At 43.8% G+C, this 20792-nt stretch overlaps 1 protein-coding gene across 1 annotated transcript in view; it reads left to right on the top strand.

Moving 5' to 3' along the window:
• Positions 1-20792, top strand: part of chst11 (carbohydrate (chondroitin 4) sulfotransferase 11) — a gene marked incomplete at both ends in the record, with an annotated part of 82879 nt that overhangs the window by 41210 nt on the left and 20877 nt on the right. The window lies entirely within an intron of this gene.

Below are 20792 nucleotides of genomic sequence, written 5' to 3'. Positions count from 1 at the left end.
AATTCAAACCCTAGTGCATTAAACAGATGATGGTTTATCATGGTGATGATGGTTTATGTTTTTTTTCTTTGGGGCGACCGTGGCTTACTGGGTAGAGAGGGTTGTCCGCCAACAGAAAGGTCACCGGTTAGATCCTCGGCTACACCGTGTCCTGTGTCGAAGTGTCCCTGAGCAAGACACTGTACCCGTAACTCACTACCGGCGCCTTTAATTGGCACCCCACTGCTCTCTATATATACAGGGATGGGTCAAATGCAGAGAATAATTTCCCCACTGTGGGACTAATAAAGGAATGTTTCTTTCTTCTTTCAGCCAAACAAATTGCGGAGAAACAAAGCAGTTTGCATAAGTTTGTCACAAAAATGACATCGTGGGGAGCAGGAGAAACAGTATTCCGCTCAAGTTGAGCCGTCATTCTCAACCAAGTCCTACTCCTGCGCTAGTTTCTCCTTAACAAGTGCCAATTTATATCATCACCCTAACATTACCCATAACTAGCTGTGCTGCTCTGTCCCGTCGGTTAAACCTCTTCGTCCCTGCTCTCCTTTACAAGAGACTATAAGGAAGTATAGTAGTCTATCTCAACAGTATTGTTTATTGGGTGTAGTTTTTGTTGGGTGTGTAATTAGATGTTATGCTGATGTTGCTGCGTCTGCCGTCTGTGTGTGAGCATGTGGTTCATGTGGCTGCCATGCCAGGCTATGTTCAAGTGTCATTTTAAATGTCATACTAAGACTGTTGGTGCCGGTGTAATTCTATCCATACGCTTGATTAATGATGCTGTTGCATCTGTCAGCTGTGTGTGTGTGTGAGAGAGAGAGTGTGTTGATGATGTTAATGTTTGTCTTGATGGTACCTAACATCAGCTCTGATGATGATGATGTACAGTATAAGGCCTGAATGATTAAACTGAGGTGCATTAAGGCAAGTAGAGTTGTAATGGGCTATTTTGGTTCATAGAACAGTGTAAATAGTCTGTGGCTGGTTTTGGATGGGCTCGGCCAGGGGTTGGGTAACCTTATTTATATGATGCGCCATTTTTAAATATTCTTGTCAATCAAAGTGCCGTGTCAACTTTAAGGTGAATATCAAGTTAAATTATGTCACTACATCAAAATTGAAATCTCCAACAGATCCGTGAGTTTATTCCATCCATATAGGTAACGTTCATAGAACATTTTTCTCCCATCATCAAGACATTGTAATTATATATGAGAGCACTAAACAAGAATGCTGCCGTCCTTAAGGAAGCATCCAGAGCTGAGCTTATATCATTAACTCTACCAACATTCCAACAATGTTGTTCATCAGCAATCAAATTCTGCGAAGAAGGCAACGAGTACAAGCAGCCAATCAGAGGCAGAGTAGGGCCGGTCTTCGCTGAATGTGGGTGGGGTCGGAGACATTATGTTTTCGGGTTGTCCATCCATCCCATTCTTGACAACGGGATATGTCAGGAAAACCTGGAGGGAATTTCTTCCAATAATTTTAGCACAAACATCCACCTGGACTGAAGAATGCACAGATTAGATTGTTGCGGTCAAAGGTCACTGGGACCTCAAAAAACAAGTATTTTGGCCATAACTCAAGAATTAATATGCTAATTGTGACAATTTTACACAAATGTCCAAAAGGATGAAATGATAAAGTGACAACATTTTTGACAGACATGGATGTAAACTGCAACTTGACTGGTTGGTGGAGGCATACAACCATGAGGCGGTGATTCTAGTTTGCACTGATGGAGCTCGTTTGTGGAGCAAAGCTTCACCCCACACCATAGAAATATATGGTGATATACAGTAGATCACACACAGTCAAGGCCTGACCCCCATGTCGTTCCAGCTGTTAATGGCACACACTCCCCATCCCTCCAAGGATGTTGTTGAGATAATGTGGAGAATGGATTTTGTGCTGTTGCATGTTTGAGGGGGTTACTTAGGGAGATTTGTTCCAGAGAGTGGTTAATTATGCTCTTACTAGGAAGGTAAACCTCTAATGTGTGTGTGTGTGCTTCCCCCTGCTAAGCCGTTGCAGATCAGTGTGTTGTGTAAAGTTTTAAAAGGTTTTAACCAGCGAGTGTTGTCGTCTTTGATGAGCTGGCAGCTATTAGATCGAGGACTTTAATGAGAGTGGTTCGCTCAGTGTGTGTGTGTGTGTGTGTGTGCATGTGCGTGTGCGTGATTCTAGTCGCTGAAGATGATTCTGTGTTGCGTGTAGACTGTTTCATCCTGCGGCAGTCTTTGTTTGTGACAGATCTGCATCACTCTAAATGCTTATCTGTCTCTCTCCATTCTGATTTTCTTATCACAGCTGTTTATGTGTGTGTGTGTGTGTGTGTGTGTGTGTGTGTGTGTGTGTGTGTGTGTGTGTGTGTGTGTGTGTGTGTGTGTGTGTGTAATACCGGTAATCTGACCCAGTGAATTGATTCAGCGGCAACAGCGTGGCATTTAGCGATGGCATCTGACTGCTCGGAGGGCGCGTCCCTCCCCGCTGTGTTGTGAACGCAGCACAGTCGCCCCTATTCCAGTCAGCAGTGTGTTTGCAACGGTATAAGTTTCAACAATAAATCGTGTTGGTGTACTTGAAACTTGTCGCGGGAGCTGCGTCTGCTCTACGCTTTCATCCAAAGTGTGGCAGTAAAAGAAAGGCGTGTATTTTTAGCACGGGTGGTCTCGGTGGAAATAACAAAAGCAATGCAGGGAGTGTGTAGAAGAAGAGTGTGTTTTCAACATCACGCAGGTATTGATGTTCATGAGTTTGGCATCTGTCCACAGGGAGAAGGAGCCTGTACAGCAGCTGGTCGGGACATCAATACTTATGGCATATTAAGAAGCTGAGTTGCCAAAAAACAAGCTTCTTGATTTGAGAGTGGTCCAAAAAGTGGAATCACACTTTAAGAGATAGTTTTAGCCCATCAAGCTGTGAGACAAGCTTCTCTGTCCAAACCGGTCAGCATCCAGCGTCATTTTAACCAAACTAATGGTCTCTCACTTGGTCAATGACCCAACTGTGACGCTTTAGGAACCCCACTCGTGTCAACCTGTCAGGGACAGCGTGTGTTTCTGCTTGTTATATACATTGTGTCTTTTCAAAACAAACTTCCTTGATCACAGGAAACAGACAGTTTGCACTCTGTCTTTTCAAAATAAACTTCCAACACATTTAGACTTAGTTTTTATGTTTACTTTCGACTGTGGTTTGGCTTAAAATAATCACATTTGTTATGTAACTTACATGATTAACTAACGCTGCATACATAAAATTAAGGTGAAAAAACAAGTGGATGTTCACTTAGTTTCACACGGTAAAGAAACAGCGGCCTCCTGGGTGTAAATCTGTGTTGATTTCACTCAACCATCCACCCCCAACCTTTGTGCATAGAGGACTTTCTTGCTCTTTACGCTACGTCAGTTGGTTAGCCTGTCTAACGCTCAGATTGGAAATATCTGACTCCTCAACGGCTCCACTATGTTCATAATGCTGCTGCAGAGCCCGTTGTCACTCCTAAGTCATCATATGCCAGCTTGGTCAGTGGCCAGATGTTTCAAACTGTCATGCTTTACATTGACATATCAGTTGTTTCCGTTCATAATGACAATTGTAAACGTGATCTTAGTGTTGATGACTTAGCGACTGTCTTGCTAGATTAAGCAACTTTGGTAGCTACCGCTAGCAACTTTCATTCTAAAAGAGTTTTCAGTTCTATGATTTTTGAAAGCCAGTGTACTCTTGCTTTAAATCTATGTGTAATCACCACACATAAGTCATTTCAACCATCGGTACTGTAAATCAACCATCTACAATCCAATCAAGTTATCTCAGACATCCATGTATGAAAAAACAGGGCCTGGTGATTAGTCACCCCTGACACACAGTAAAGTGCTTTTATTTATGATGTCATGCTAATATATTCAAATGGTGTGGGATCTGCTTGAAGTGTATTTCTCTTCCTGCCCATGTTCTTCTGCCCTGCATCTAGGTTAACATCAGTTACATGGGAATATGCTACATGTTTTTCAACCCTCCACCCGACCAGCTGTGTTTGTGTGCCCTGCTACAGTAAGCCGTGCAGCACGTGCCTCCCACTGCAGCAGAGGCTTGATTTAAATCAGACCAGTCAGGGTGTTGATGGCAGTTAGGAATAGTGCAGTAAAAATATGTTCCTTAAATCATCACAACGAATTGATGTGATTTATAATAGCTGTGATTTTAGTTGTGATACGTCATTTTCATTCCGTGCAGGCAGGCACTCCCTCTTTCTCACCCTCTCTCTCTATCTCTACTTGTGTTTGAAGGGAAAATCCAACCCTTACAAACTTCAACTTAATTAAAAGCGGCAATTTGTCCCCCATTTTATTGTTTGGTTTCATGCAACTGGCTTAATGTACAGACATGTTGTCGTTTCTGGAGGTTACAGTAAAGTTTATTGGCTGAAGATGTCTCACCAGAGTGAACATTAACAGTCTTTTATATTTTAGTACCAGTAACAGCTTGTCGAGAGCGAGCAGGAAATGGACCAAAATGCAATGCAGCCACCTCGTGTTTTTACCCTAATAGCCACCTCGTGTTTTTACCCTAATAGCCACCTCGTGTTTTTACTAGAATAAAGAAAATACAAGAAACTACATGTGACAAACCACTAAAGACATGAAGCAGACGATTAAAGTTATGGATAATCTCCCCAAAAACTTCTATGAGAACAAATATTTTCACAAGCCAACACATAATTTGCGCTGTAACTCACACATGAAAGATGTAGACATGAAGGGAGGAAAGCAGAGTTGGGGTTAAATCACGGGAGTAGACATACATAAAGTCCATTCAAACATGCACTCTAATCTGTAAACGCGCAGTCAATTTTACATGTCGGCGTCATGTTTTAAAAAGGACCTGATTGATTGATTTTTCTGTAAAATCATAGTTTATAGCACCAATTAATGATTGATGCACAGCTCAGCATTGCCAATAAAAGCATGCACAAAGCTAGAGCCAGTAGATGAGAAGCTTAGCTTAGCTTAGCACAATGTAGGACGCAGGGAGAAACAGCTATAGCCCGTAAAACTTATTTTTCCATTTCTATTTGTGTATTGATTAAACAAAGACACGCAAAGTGTTAATTTCTCATTTCAAAATGGTGCTGGAGAGGCTGGTCTTGGCCCACCTCCGACTGAAGGTGAAATCCTCACTAGACCCTCTGCAATTTGCATACCAGCCTCATGTGGGAGTGGACGACGCCATCATCTACCCGCTGCAACGAGCTCAGTCGCACCTGGATGAACCGGTGGCTCTGTGAGAATCACTTTCTTTGACTTCTCCAGTGCATTCAACACCATCCAACCAGTGCTGCTGAGTGAGAGGCTGTGGGTGGTGGGGGTGAACGCGTCCACCGTCTCCTGGATCACTTGCAGACCATAGTTTGTCCATTCACCACCACATCCTCATACTTTTCTTCGGCCGTATAATTCTCGAATAAATACGGCTAAATATCCGAGTCAAAACATGTCAACTGTATCCTCATCAATAACGTACTCTGCGTATTTTGAGGAACCATTTTCGCTGTTGGAAACGTAAAAGTTTGCAATACAAGCGCTGAGAACAAGGAAGTTCCGTTTTTGAGCGGCATCTCGAGCACGCCCCCTGGTTACAAAGAGGCAGAGACTAGAGATCCAAGCTGAAACAGCAGCCTCTAGTTCTTCCATGCATCCAACTACGTCACTGTCACTCCAAATGACGGCACTGGATGCAGCACGAACAGCAGATGTTGCCGCTGTGAACGCAGCTTTCTCTGTCAAGATAGGACGCACTGAGGAATTTATTGCTTTAACCGATTACATCTACCATCAACACTGATCGGACGTCCACATAAAAGGTGGAAAATGTTCGGATTGATATACAGACACGATGGCACGGATCTTCTTATTTGAATAAAACAGGTTTGGGCCATTTCTCTGGCAGTTATAAAAAGTAATTCTGAGAAATGTAGGACACCACCAAGTGAAGAAGGAGTACAAGGCAGGTTTGAGAGAAAGTGGAATATCACATAACACCTTATCCTGAAAGAACTCCTGCAGTGTGTTGGCTAGCACACATTGATTATCTACGTATCAGTATGAGTGTGGGAGGCCGGGTGTGTCAGGCCTCTGCGTCATGTCTTCCTGGGCACAGTGTGGCTCCGTGAACCCTGGCCTAAGAGCGTGCAGCAGCTGGGGCATCGCTCCACCCGGGCCTCATTCTTCTTCTTCTTCTTCTGGGCTTATTGCCGCGGGCAGAGCTGCAGTCGCTCCTTATGTTCAGTCTGAATTGATAACTCCTCTCTTTAAGAATCACTCCACGTCCACGCTTCCCCCTTTCTCCCCTCTTCCTCCTGCCGGCGTCTGATGGAGCTACTGTGTCTGACTCATCCGTCGCGTGGCACTGTCTCACAAAATAAACCCGAGGTCACTGTAATATTCAGCTCTATTTATTGCATCTATTACTAGCCTCTTCACTATAGGTTGGTGATTCTCAAAATGGAAGGCTTCTCTAAGATTGCAGATACTGTTCAACTCTCCAGACACAAAGGCGAGAAGATACAACATAATGTAAATGCATTAGCTGCATATCTAAGATTCCCGCAGGCTTTTCGCCTCCAGCTTCGCAGTAAACTTTAGGAAATAGAGTTTTTCCAAACCCTGGTGGGGAAAAACAAAATAACACTCAGGAGTTTTAGTACTGAATTTATTCATTAATATTCTCGGTGGGAAGAACAGCTGGAGACTGAAGGTGACCTTCTAGAATATGTAAGAATTAGAATATCCAGATACAGAGTCTCATCCCACAATTGAATAGTTACCATGTGAACAATGTGGCCTCTGCATTGAGGAAATGATTGCAGGCAGAGGTTAAAAGGAATTATTAAGACAATAAGGATATCACTAACTCCCAAATGCAAAGATAGGGACATTTCAGAGATTTTATTCTTAATTGTGTTAATATTATGCAGCAAAAAGGATATAAGTAGGGCTATCTGCGGGTGCACAGTGCTACAGGACATGCCTGCTACATGACATGCCCTCGAAACGGTTGCAGTTTGGTTCGGTTTAGGCACAAAAGTACTTGGTTTGGTTTAGACACAAATAACACTTACTTAAGTTTAGGCAACAAAACTACTCTGTTGGGTTTAGGCAACAAAACGACTTGGTTATTTAAGCAACACAACTACTTGGTAAGGTTTAGACAACAAAATGACGTGGTTAGGTTGAGGTAACAAAACTACTTGGTTTGGTTAAGGTACAAAAAACGCTTAGTTCGTTTTAAGCAACAAAACTACTTGGTAAGGTTGAGGCACAAGAGGTACTTGCTCTGTCAACACTTTTTGCAGCAGTTTTCACTGTTAGCTGGTCGTGCTGAGAGTCACTGAGAGGCAACAGAATTGCTCATGTAGACCAAACAAAAGGACCCTTCATTTAATTATGTAAAAATCTGGAAACCCAAAAGTTATTTTTATTGTGGATCCACTCATGTATGACCCTGCAAATCGCGAAGAAGTGTTTTATTTTCTTTATTCAAGTTAAATGTGTTTATTATGCTTTTGAGTCTCACTCTGTAAACCGATTTTAAACACAACTCTATATCATGTGAGCACAGACAGGCCCGATATGTCGTCATCATTGCTGCTCAATATCTCCGCTTCCTTGAAGGCAGCTCACGGCTAGAGAAAACCCATGAATTACTCACAACCTCTCATCCACTCAACGCATTTCTCCAACTGTAGATCTTTTATGCATGGGACATGTGCATGTGTGCAGGCAGAGAGGACCAGGGAAGACAAAGATAATTCGTTATTGCTGCCTGTCGCTGGTGGTCCTTCTGCCGGCCTGTGATGGTTCCTTGGATGACAGCTTGCCGTCAAGCCCCGGGGGTTCAGATACCTCCGTCTGATCCCGGCACGTTTTTTCTTCTTCACTTAGCTCATGTTGGCTTCATTCACGCTTTTTATTGCAGGGTGGAGCGTTGGGAGGTGGAGGGAGCAAGACATGAAATGAGTTTTATAGTGTGTGTGTGTGTGTGAGAGAGAGAGACACCCACGGCGCGTGTGAGAGGAGGTTCAGTGAGTTCAGATCTGTCCGCTCGGCCCATCTGTGACGTCAGACGTCTCTCCTCTCCCCTTCCTCATTACTCTCTCCCCCCCCCGCTGCGTTTGCGTCCCGTGGTCTCTGTTTTGTTTTTTTGCAGCGTCTGCTCCGTTTCCCCAGCTTCTCATGTGACTGGGGGTCTCTTCCACGCTTGGCCACCTTCAGACTGAATTGACCCACGGTTGACCGCATTTCACCGCCATTTCCACTCAGTCACATTTTATATATGTGTGCATGTGTGTGTGTGTGTGTGTGTGTGTGTGTGTGCCCCAGGGGAGGGGTGGACTATAAACAGTCATCACTTGTTGACTTCCTGCCATTCATCAAAACCTTGAACTCCGTTAAGTCCATAGCCTCCGTCTCCTTCCGCCTACTGAAACCATTATTGCATTGAAAACGTCTGATACAACATTACTTGCTTATTCAATTATCGGTTTTCCCCTTACACCCCTTACTTAAAGACAATAATGTATCTACCTATGAAATATCCCTAATCTCAATAAAATGAGATCCAAATTCTGTGTGACGTGAAAATCTTCAACTCTAAAGCCATCAGCTGACCTGTACGTTCTCCATGTTTCCACTGATGTTTTTGAGTCATGCTTTTCTAACAGTTTCCTGGCAGACATGCATGCTGCTTGGCAACCCACCACGTGTGTTGATGGTGTCACAGTGGAGCCACAAAGAGTCAAGTGAACGTCTGTGGTATTGGTTCCCATCTTGAGGCTACCGGCTACGAATTCCTTTCCATTTTAGTTAAAGGGAATGTTGAGTCAGGCAGTGAGAGGGCAGCTATGACTCAGGGGTGCTGTGACACTGGAAATAAACAGATGTGGAAGCGGGGAGGTGATGTCATGGGCAGGGGCTCGCAGGGAATTAGGGGGTCAGATCACCCAGATTACAAATCCATGTGTTCTCATGCCGATCCTACTTATCTTCCATCGGTAAACTACGCCAACATCTACACGTATCTCGTGAACACCCCCAGTCCTCACACAAAAGACGAGCTGGAGTGCTACAAAGGGCTCGACGCTTATAATCAGTTTGTCAGTGGATGGGTCCGAGACGTCAAAGCAACGGTCGTCGAGAATTCTCATCCCGTCATTGGGAGGGTAAATATATACAGATCTGGTCAGATATTTAGCAATATTCAATGTTTACTCAGCGCAAACAGACACGTGTGTTTGTTTACATTGTACATGCATGTCATTGTGTGCGTGTGTGTAGGAATTAACTTTCAACTAACCCCTAACTTCACCCCCCCCCCCCACACACACATATATATACATATATATATACACATATATATATATATATATATATATATATATATGATCTGACGTTAAACTCATATCAAGCAATGCTGAGGCTGCATCTCTGTGTTTCGCCTGTTGTACACGCTCGACGGTCTCTGGTACCGACTGCTGTCACGGGCCGATGAAGCTTCGGTAACCTTCTCATGTCCAAGTTTAATTTATATTTCCTTTATTAAATACTGTTCACAAACTAATTAGTAAATAAAATCACTGAGCACTTATAAAGTGATCCGCACATACTCTAGTGTACGCCAAATTCCATTCCTTTATATCTCGAGAGATGCGTGACAGCCATTTCTGGCGACGTTGCTTGGATAGCTCCTTCGTGTCATTTCCTTGATGTGTAATGACCGCTGGCAAACCAAAGAATGATTTCTTGTCTATCAGCTCTGCTGCCACAACCAAAGACAGCACACAAGTTCACCACCGATAGGTTATGCGACTCAGCCGTGCATGCCAGTGGCTTTGTGTGTCCTCCAACATGGCCGACAGCTAAACTGTGACGTCACACGAGACCACTCCATTATCACACGCTCCCTCCGAGTCAGAATCGCTTTATTTGCCGGCTACGCAGAATGTGGTGGAGTTTTGCGCCTCTGTGATGGTGGTGCAGAAACGTGCTGACTAACACGGTGTAATGTGAAGAGCCACGCTGGAGCACGCGGTATACAGGAGCTTGGGCGGTTCAGTAGCATGCTGTTGCTGTGTGCAAGATACATCTTGTGAAGCTCCATTTTTTTAACATTATTAAAATAGTTTTTTATTGTTAAGATATTCAATTTATATATATTTTTTTAATTCATGCAACATTTTGCAACAAAAATGTTCTTTTTTTAATAAGTGATACACTTCCCAAAGCTTCTTTCAATGTGATTTTGATCCTACTTGTTGGACACTTCTTGCCTCCCGCTGCACACAGCTGTCAGTCAAAGACTGTCAGATCATAACGATACTAACTGATAAGTAGTGAGGAGACGTAGTTAAGAATAATATCTGATTCTGTCTCTGGGCCTGAGGTGACGACTGGCAATGCCGTAATTGCTTGTGTATTATCGTCATGTCGGTAATCATCATTAAGGGGATTAGACTGAGCACTCTAACCAGGAAAAGAGACGGACGTGGGCAGCCAATCACCATTGGAGACTTGATTGGTTTTACACACACACACACACACACACACACACACACACGCTTCCCCAAGTTCTTATTGAGCTTTGTTAAATGAAGTTATGCCAACATTGCTAATCACCTGTATCTCCACTTCTCTGCTCAGCTTGCATTGTTCATTTAAATCCCAATTAGGCTGCGGCACTTAAGTTTTGTGTCCGGCGGTAACAACTCGACACACACACAGCCATACAGAAGTTGAGTGCGTCAGTGTGTAGACCCAATCAACCATGTGAGTGTGTGTCTGTGTGTGTTGGCTGATGTGCGGGTGGCCTCAGCGTGAAGTAGATCTCCGCCCTCTCCCACTGCGAAGGTAAGATTAGCGACAAATGAATCCTCCTCCAGCGGCCCATCATAATCTCTTGCTGCGATGGTGGCAGATGTTGTGCGTGATTGCGGGACCACACTGAGCATGTGCAGAAGCGGGGCCTGCTGTTTATAGGGCGCCTCGTGTGCAATCAGGCGGCGAGACAACATAATGCGGCGTCACATTTACTGACTGCAGTGCTGGTGCTGCATTAAGTGACTTGAAGGCTGAACCACTGAGTCGAATCAACAACTGACAGTGTTAACTAAAAGCATACATCATGAGGTTCACCAAATTAGTATTTACTGCAGTGTAGGCTGCTTTATTGACTTTTTACAATCCCTGTTTGTCTCACTTCGTATAATATGTGTCGAATTAGGTCAGAGCCTGTGTTTATCAAACTGACATTTTGGATTAAAGTAAAAGTGTGTTGCCTTTAAAGGCATTTTGTTCTTCGTTTAGATCATTTGTTTGTACTTATTTCAAAACGAAAACATTGTGATTGTAATGTTGTTTTTCTGTTCACGTCATGACACCACTTCCGGTGATGTCAGTTCCGGGTAAATCACTTCCGGTCATTGTGCTTCCGGTTCGGTAACTTCGTCAGCTGTAGCCAAACAAAAGAGAACTGCATCCGTTCGCATCCACCTGGAAATAGGAGCAATGTCGTAAGTTCATTTATTTGACAGTTTGTTAATGTGCAAATGATTGCAGTTGTATATTTATATTTACAACCATGCAACCGTGCTTGCCTAACCAGAATCACAAAGTTATAGCTATTTTATAATTTTTCTTAAATACACTACATGTATTATAATTTATAAAAATATTTTTCCCATTATCTTATGTTCTCATTGCACAGCTACTATCTTCCTCAGTTGCTCTGCTTCCAGTGCAGCTTGTTTTAAGTAGAGCTTTTATCCAATCAGATCTCACCTCTGTGTCTCCAGGTAAGAACAGAGGCCCGAGGCCTGCAGAGTCTCAGGTGCATCCAGTGCAGTTTAAGTGAATGGGGATGATATTGTTGATTGTCATAGTGTTCAACCAATCAGATCTTTAGTTTGACATGTTGGGCGTATTCTTTGACGTGTCAGAGCCTGCTAGCTGGCCTACAAGTCCGTCAACAAGTACATCAGCATTACGTGCAGCTCAGTTTTCAGGTGCAGAGCTGCAGTGAGGTGCAGCGTGCGCTGTGATTGGTCAGTGGGCGAGCACGTGACTATTGGAAAACGAAACTTAAGCAGAGGCTTAGTCGGAGTAGTAAGAGTTCAAATTGAAATATATGGAAGAAATTATAATGTTTTTTGCATTTTGCTTGGTGTAGATTTTTTTTTTTTACCTAGCTTTGTTTTTTTAACACTCAATGGCTGAAGGAGAAACAGATTTGTGAGTTGGGATTTAACTCTTTGTCAACAAAGAAAGGAGGATGGAGTTTGTCTTTAAGTGAACAGCATTTGGTAAGTTAGTAGCTTTAATATGCTTGTTTATATATTATTATTTGTACAACTTGTTTTTATGAAGATAGATTTTTGTTTGGTTTTATATGTGATAGGAACTATTGTTATGTCCAATGTTGCTCTGGGGACATATTTAGTCGGTGCCAGTGTTGCCAATTTCTCGCTAAATCGGGCGACTTTCCGAACCCTCATGGCAACTTTTTTTTGTCAAAAGCTACTCGTGACAAATCTAGTGACTTGTTCTGGTGTTGTTGGAAACTTTTCTGGTGTTTTGACTCTGACGTGAAAGCTGGTACGTTCTGCACGCGGGAGGTGCTGTGATCGAGCAGCGGGAGCTGCTGTGAGCCCCTCCGCCGCCCCAAAGCACTCGCGCAACAGTCCCAGCTGCAGTCAGAGCAGAGAGGAGACGCACACTCGGCGTATTCTCTGCAGTTAGTGTATTTATAGGTGTTGAGCTTCATTTTTACACGAAAACAAATAATAACGCAGTGTTTCAGCTGTGTTTCAGCTGCAGGTCAGCAGTGAAGGCACAGGTATAAAATGCACGGCCCGCCACTGAGTACAACACACGCTTTGCTCTGAGCCACGTGATGTTTGGCAGCACGTTTGATTTACGATGGCAATTTCCTGCAATCTTGTTTGGCAGAGGCAGCTTTGGGTGATGTGCTCTTTGGGATGTCACTGTTTTGTCGTATTTCCTTTCAGGTGTATAAAAAAAGAGAATTGTAAAAACCTGTCTGACCCGCTTGGGCACAATGCAGGTTGATTTACAAATGCAGCACTTCTGGCAGCATTAAGTTTCACTACAAAGAACTTTCAGTGTTCTCTCTGGTGGATTGCAGAGAGGCCTGCTTGTTGCATTGAGCTGGAAGCTTCCCAGCTTCTCTACACCTGCTTTTAGAGGAACTAATAAACTTGAAATCAAAGCATTTTCAGCAGCGGGACGATGGTGACAGGGAGGAGGAGGAGAGGTGGAGGGCTGTCAGTGTCACAGTGTCCCCGCCAAGGCTGATAGAAGGCAGGGAGTATGGAAGCTGAATAGTGTGTGTGTGCAGGCAGAGCGTCTTTTCCCTTCAGGGTACACAGGGCACTGAAAACTGACTGGGCCACTCGTGTTCAGGCAGCCAGAGGAGGAGGAGGAAGAGGAGGAAGAGGAGGGGAGCGAGGCAAATGGAGCTCTTCAAATGTCTCAATAACTCAGATGCCAATCAAGAGCTTTTAGGTGAAATTTTGAAAGAATAAATATACTTTTCTGAAAACAGTGTTTGTGTTCACAAATGAACATATGTACTGGAAACGTTTAAAACTCCTTATATGTTGTGAAATGTTGATTCTTTGGAGCTTTTTAAACAATATAAGCAAGTTCAAATGTTTTAAATGTTCATTATTTGCTTGTCAGATTCTGATTGAGAGTTAAAGTTGAAGCTGAAGCACTGAAGAGTCACTTGAAGTGCTGAACGGGTTGGAAGTGGCAGTTTAAGTGTAATAACTGAAAGCAGTTAAAGATGAATTGCTGCAATGAGCTGAGGATTCAGTTGAGGTGAAAGTGATGAAACAGTTGAACTGTTCAGTGTAATCACAGAACAAAAGCTTGAAGCTGGTCTATAAGATGAAAGCGGTAGAATGTGTATATCACCCTTCAATAATGTTCACTTTCACAAGAATGAGTATGAAGGTAACTTTCAAAGCTGACAGACTGTGAGTCCGCAACACTGGCCTCATATGTATTAATACTTCAGCCTATTAGCACTTCATCATGAGTGTGTTTGTACTTTGCAGTAGCCCACAGTCAATACCTGTCAGCGCCGAGGAAATGAAAAGGCTCTGCTTTCCCATGACCTTACCTGATTCCAGACCTGAGGAATCCGGCCAGCCGGTGCAGGTGAGAGGATTGTGGGCCGGTAGCTGTTTCCATGGCTACGGCTCAGTTCCCACCAACCAATAAGCCAGGTGTTTGTGGGGACTATGGGCGACCTTGTGTTCCAGTTGACTGGGTGGGCGTACACTGGTAACACACCAAGCTCTGGAAGCTGGTTTTCTTTTTTCCCAGTGGCTTCAGTGTGTGCGTGTGTGTGTGCGTGTGTGTGTGCGTGTGTGTGTGTGTGTGTGTGTGTGTGTGTGAGATGAACAGTTAGTCAAAGGCAGCATACAGGACACAGATAGGACTACTCACAGATGAAACAGTTCAGCCGGTACCGGTATTGACTGAAAAAACACCCAGAAGGACGAGGACTGGAAGCCAAACATTCAGAGAAGAGTCTAGCTGCAGAGCTCCAGACTCGGGCCCACATCCTCTTTTCTGGTCCCCAGCTTGGAGAAGGAAGTGGGGTCTGAACATTGTGTACACCAGAGACGATCATCAGGATACGATAGCGTGCGTTCATTCGTTTGAATGAGCCACTCAGTCAGGATGGCGTCATCAACTGTAACCGCCGTACGAGAGCAGTGCAGATGGAGATGGGTCCCAGCGCTGGGGGCGCCCGAGTCTGGAGCCCTGCAGCTGTGAAGTTCAATGTTGTAAACCGATCCTTTGACAAAACAAAGCAAACAACTAAATCTTATTGAGCAATGAGTTGGAATTAAAGGCTAAATTGTATTGTATGCAGCGCTGCTTCACAATAAAAGCTTTTCAGTCACTTGGAATTAGCAGGGCATGTAGCGAGCAGGCGCCTGCTTGAGGGCATTTACTGTGAAGTGTCTGCAGCGAACATGTCGGCTCAGAAAGGCTTCAGAGCTTCTTGCTTCAGCAAACACATGTAAATCCAATTAAGTTGGCATTTATTTTACAACACAATCATTTTCAATCATGTCATTGTCAGTGCAAGCTTCATATGCAGTTAAATTCTACACTTTGTTCAAATGTATCTCATGCTGCCATTGGTGCATGTGACAACTCAACGAAATATTTTATTGTTGTATTGTTGGCTGCACTCCTTTACTTCACATCAGAGAAAATGCATTTCCAGTGTTTAACAGCACAGCCAGAAATGGAATTTACATGATCTCTGTCTCTTTTTCAAAAGGGTTGATAGCAGTGCCGGCTGGCCAATAGAGGGCACTAGGCCACCCCCCCCAAAAAAGTTTTTTGAATTATGGAATGCACCCAGTAACATGTGTAAAATATGATATCTGCGCAAAATATATGCTTTTCCTGCTCGTCCTCTCCGCCTGTCTGCATGTCTCAGCAGCGCTGGGCCCATGGAAGAATTTCCCACAGGAGGCGGGTCTATGAAGCAGTTTAGCCAATTGCTGAATGAAGATATGAATGTATGACATACAATTTAGCCAATCAGCGTCCTCAAATACATTCAGCTTGGGGCTAAATTTGTATCGCCCCGAGCTGCGCGTTCTCATCGCGACTAGTCTCTACAGGCGAGCGCGAGCACTACTCCTCCAAGACCCGTTTGAGAGGAGAACTTTGGCGGAGAAACTTTAGGCCAAAGAGCTGATATCAGATCAGCCTGACCTCACAATCAGACAGCAGACTAGCGGGAAAGGGAAGCAGTACATGCGGAGCTTCTGTACTAGCTGTACACCAGACAGGTTTGGCTAGCAGGATGCAGTCATGCTAATCATTTATTTAACTTTTTAAAACAACGGGGACGGATCCAGCACGGACAGTTACGGGAGTGAGGGATGAGGAGGTAAGGAAACATGAGAACACCAGGGTAGGGAGTGAGGGATGAGGAGGTAAGGAAACATGAGAACACCAGGGTCGGGAGTGAGGGATGAGGAGGTAAGGAAACATGAGAACACCAGGGTAGGGAGTGAGGATGAGGAGGTAAGGAAACATGAGAACACCAGGGTAGGGAGTAAGGATGAGGAGGTAAGGAAACATGAGAACACCAGGGTAGGGAGTGAGTATGAGGAGGTAAGGAAACATGAGAACACCAGGGTAGGGAGTGAGGATGAGGAGGTAAGGAAACATGAGAACACCAGGGTCGGGAGTGAGGATGAGGAGGTAAGGAAACATGAGAACACCAGGGTAGGGAGTGAGGATGAGGAGGTAAGGAAACATGAGAACACCAGGGTAGGGAGTGAGGGATGAGGAGGTAAGGAAACATGAGAACACCAGGGTAGGGAGTGAGGATGAGGAGGTAAGGAAACATGAGAACACCAGGACACACATGGAGAACTCTGTCAAGCTATTTACTGCTTTTTTTCGTGTTGGAACAAATGTTAAATATTTAACTGCAAAGTAGTAATTTTTTTGCATTACATCATACTGGGATGTTTGCTGAAATTGACCTTTGCTGTACCTTGTTTCCCGTCTCTCTCTGTCTCTCTCTGTCTCTCTCTCTCTGTCTCTCTCTCTCTCTCTCTGTCTCTCTCTGTCTCTCTCTCTGTCTCTCTCTCTGTCTCTCTGTCTCTCTCTGTCTCTCTTTCTCTCTGTCTGTCTGTCTGTCCCCTCGTTTCCTGTCAAAATCTCGAATAATGGTGTAAGAATGTGATCTACAAGACATAATTTGTGGGAAAAGCTTTTTAAAAGTATTAACAGTCAAAATTATTTACATGCATTACAGTATTTATGTGCACATTTTACAAATGTGTGGCCACCCAATAATGGCTGCTCATTTACCTCCAGCTTTGGTCTATAGCGTAGCATCTCTTCTCACTGCACTGAATCTAACTCGAGCATCCCTTATGGTGAAGGACGGATGCCTGGAAGTATTGAATGGTGTTCACACTCACCGCGGACGAGCTTTCAACCTAATTTATTTCGGCATCCGTCGTCATTAGCAGAAGGCTCACTGGTGCTATAGCGGATAAATATCGCCACAGCTCTGCGACCCATCAGTGCCACGCGGTGCGCACACACACACACACACACACACACAGGACGGAATCCTCATTACCTTGAGCTCCACCTCCAGCCTGTGTCCACAGCAATCAGCAATCACCGCTGTTCTGCTGAATCAGCCTGCAGGGAGTGGTAGTGTGTGCAAAATGTTTGTGCTTTTCAGTGTGAGCAACTTAAAAACAGCAAATATTCCATGATTGCACTCAGACCTTCAATCTTCAGAGAAAAGCAGTAATTGCCTGTTTACATCATCCATAGTAGGACGCAGTGTTAATGCAGCGCATTATTAAATACCAGCTTAAGCCACCAGGTTATCAATCACGCTGCGTGTGTGTGTGTGCGCGCATGATTAATGGTGCATGTACAGGCGTGTGTGTGTGTGTGTAAAGGCATCCCTCGCCTCTCTTTATCCTCCCCTCGGTGTTTGAAGGACATGGCTGTCTGTTGGGGCTCGTTACGCTAGCTCGCGCTCAGCTCGCGCTCAGCTCGCGCTCAGCTCGCGCTCCAGGGCTCCGTCAATGGATGTAGTTTGGGCCAATAGAGGGATTACAGTTCACATGATACTTGGTATATCTGTGGCCAGCGCCAGCCTCAGCACACTCCATCCTTCAATTTCTAACCAGGGTTTTTATTTTTAAAACCCAACAGCCCTCTGAGGAATGCGTAGCGCCTTCCTTGCTTTGATGTACCTCCGACGTGAGATGGGAGTAAGAGCAGACGAACCCGTATTGATTTTTAAAGGGAAATTTGGCCACTGCTGCAGCAAAAAAATTGAAATAGGACATAGAAGATGAAAATACTGACATTCACAAACGGCATCCTCATTATGTGGACACAAAGTGTGTGCTGGCTGGAAGGCAGAGGCAGATTTGCATGTTTGTAGTCAACAGATTTGTAAATTTACAGTTCGGTGCAATGAGCAGGTGTGTAAATGAGGAAATGTGGATTGTGAAATTTCCAGCTGTGCACAGTGGATGTGCAAACTTCAATGCTGTACTGCTCCCACTGCACACTGTAAATATAGGCAAACATGGACAGCAAAAGGTCCGATTGTGCAAATGTGTGTAATTGGCCACTGACGGGTTTTTGAGACGACGGGCCCCTGGGCACAGACATGTGAAAAAAAAACCACCGCTCTCCCACAGAGCAGCAAGCTACTCAGGCTACATCCACACTACTCCGTTTTCAAACAAAACGATCTCCGTCCACACGGCGTTTCAGCACCGTTTTCGAAATGATCTCCGTCCAGACTAACACGCCTCAAAATGAATATCACGTGACTCTTCACGTACACTGGGCATGCACATGGGTGTTCATGTAAACAGGAAGTAGATTGGTTTCTTATTTTTAAAAAATATGACAAAGTAATAAAGTAGTATTTAACAATGAAAGGTCTTGTTTGATATTTAAGATCTTCTCTAAAATCTTCCTCTATGAACTCAAACAGACACATTTCATGGAAAGTTTTAGAAGTTTTATTTTTCAGACTTAGTTACAGCGCTGCAGGTCTTGCTCTATCGCTCTCTCACATATCAAATTTACTTTAAAATCAACACTTACACATAAAGGTTGACTAGATTATGGTCCATAAATGTGGTCAACACACGTCTCTCACTCGTTTCCTCAGTGTTGTTGTCTGTTCTCACTCGTAACTCTGATGGTGGCTTAGCTATCTGTCCTACTGGAGAGCATTTACTGCTTTTGTTCCTTTACATATTATCTGCGGACTTCACAACAGTTGTGCTGACCAAAATATGCATTCATAAGGACAGGAAAGTCCTCCGTTTTCTGTCCATCACCCTCCCTAAAGCCGCTAACCGTGACTTCAGACGTCCGCTCCGTAGGGCTGATAACGCCGCTGGACACGCCGCTCGCTGATCGCTCCAATAACAGCTGCTTCCTCCGTAATGATGCAGACTTTAACTGCACAACAGCTGCTAGTAAAGACAACAAGGTCAGCATCGCCTGTAATTAGTTGTCCATGTTGAATTAACCTGGTAATCAATGTTGTTGTTTGTGAGCTTCCGGGTAAGGGTCACGTGATAGACATGTGACGAATCAGGGAAGGACACATCATGACTGCTAAGAACCAATCAAGTAGCGAACGCGGGTGTGAGCAAGGCAAGGCAAGTTTATTTGTATAGCACATTTCAACAACAAGGTAATTCAAAGTGCTTCACATAAAACCATTAAAAGCATCAAAACACAAGGCAAAAGAAAAGGAGATTTAAAAAACAGTGTAAGAAATAAAATACATTTGTAAAATGCAGAAATGCAGGAAATTGATTAATATATTAATTGAATGTGGTTCAATTAAAGGCAGCAGCAAACAGAAAAATATCATCGTTTCTTATCGTATCCGGTTTCGGACGTCCATGTTTTCAAACTTATCCGTTCTCGTGGTGAAATGGTAGTTCCTGGGGGAAAATGACTGACTACTGAAACTGGAATTAGGCTTAAAAAAGTAAATAGACAAAAGTAACATTTTTTAAATTACTTTACATTTTTTTCAGAACCCAGATACTCAACTTACAGTGATATAAAAAGTAGCAAATGCTCACATTTGAGAGGCTGGAACTCTTTTTCTTGATAAATGACAATCAGTTATCAAATTGCTGTCAATTGCGAATCAAGTTATCGAGTAATCAGTTCTGAGCTGCTCAAAAGTTCAATTCAATTTATTTTAGTATTGCCCAAAATCACAAATCACAAATTTGCCTCAGAGGGCTTTACAATCTGTACACGTATGACATCCTCTGTCCCGGGACCCTCACATCGGATGTAAGGTTACTAATTGAAAAAGGTAAAACAGTGTATCAACAATAATCAAAGCATAGATTGTTCTTCACGTCGTATGATTAATTACTTGTAAAGTGAACTGGTAAGGTCTACTGATGCACTGTATAGAAATGTATCCAGTGTAAACGTGCGTCGTTCTCACCATGAGCTCTCCTGATGGCAGTAACACATGTTCAGCCATTAACATGAGGCAGATGACGTGTGGGATAAACTGCCATTAAATCTTTGGCTTTCTCGTTAGCGGTCCCATTTCTTCCCTTGTCGATCCTGTGCCGTCCTTCAGCACTTTTTCCATCCAGAGTAATTGGAGCGAGTGTGTTGGCGGCGGCGGAGTGTTGCACTGGCTGCTCCCACTGAGCTGCTGCCAGCAGCTACCGCTCTGTATCGAGTTGTGTAAAGAGCTGAGATCCAGCCAAACGAACGCTGAACTGTGGCTTCGCCCTTGGCATATAGTCACGGCTCTCATCATTTATCCCTGTAGCTTTCTGCCGCCTCCTCGCTGCAGTAGCTTGTTTAAAGTGATGGTTTCCAAAGTGGCGTCCTTGAGGATGGGTCCAGGGTCCACGGCTAAAACAAAGAGTAGTTAGGTTTCACTCTTGCATCAATCACAAGAATACCACCCAGAGAAAGAGCAAGCCTTCTGATCATAGGCGTGTTTTCTCCACCATTAAAGAAATACAAATCAATACAATCAAACAGAGTTGGTGAATTGTATTCAAAAGAAGGGGGCAAAAGCCACCTTTGCTGTCTATATATCACCATGATATGTACAAAAGCAAAAGCGAGACTGTTTAAAAAATAAAATAAAACAATGAAACAATCTTCCCT

The sequence above is a fragment of the Melanostigma gelatinosum genome (assembly GCF_949748355.1).
Source record: "Melanostigma gelatinosum genome assembly, chromosome: 22".
NCBI lineage: Eukaryota > Metazoa > Chordata > Actinopteri > Perciformes > Zoarcidae > Melanostigma > Melanostigma gelatinosum.
This window is presented reverse-complemented; position numbering and strand designations above follow the sequence as displayed.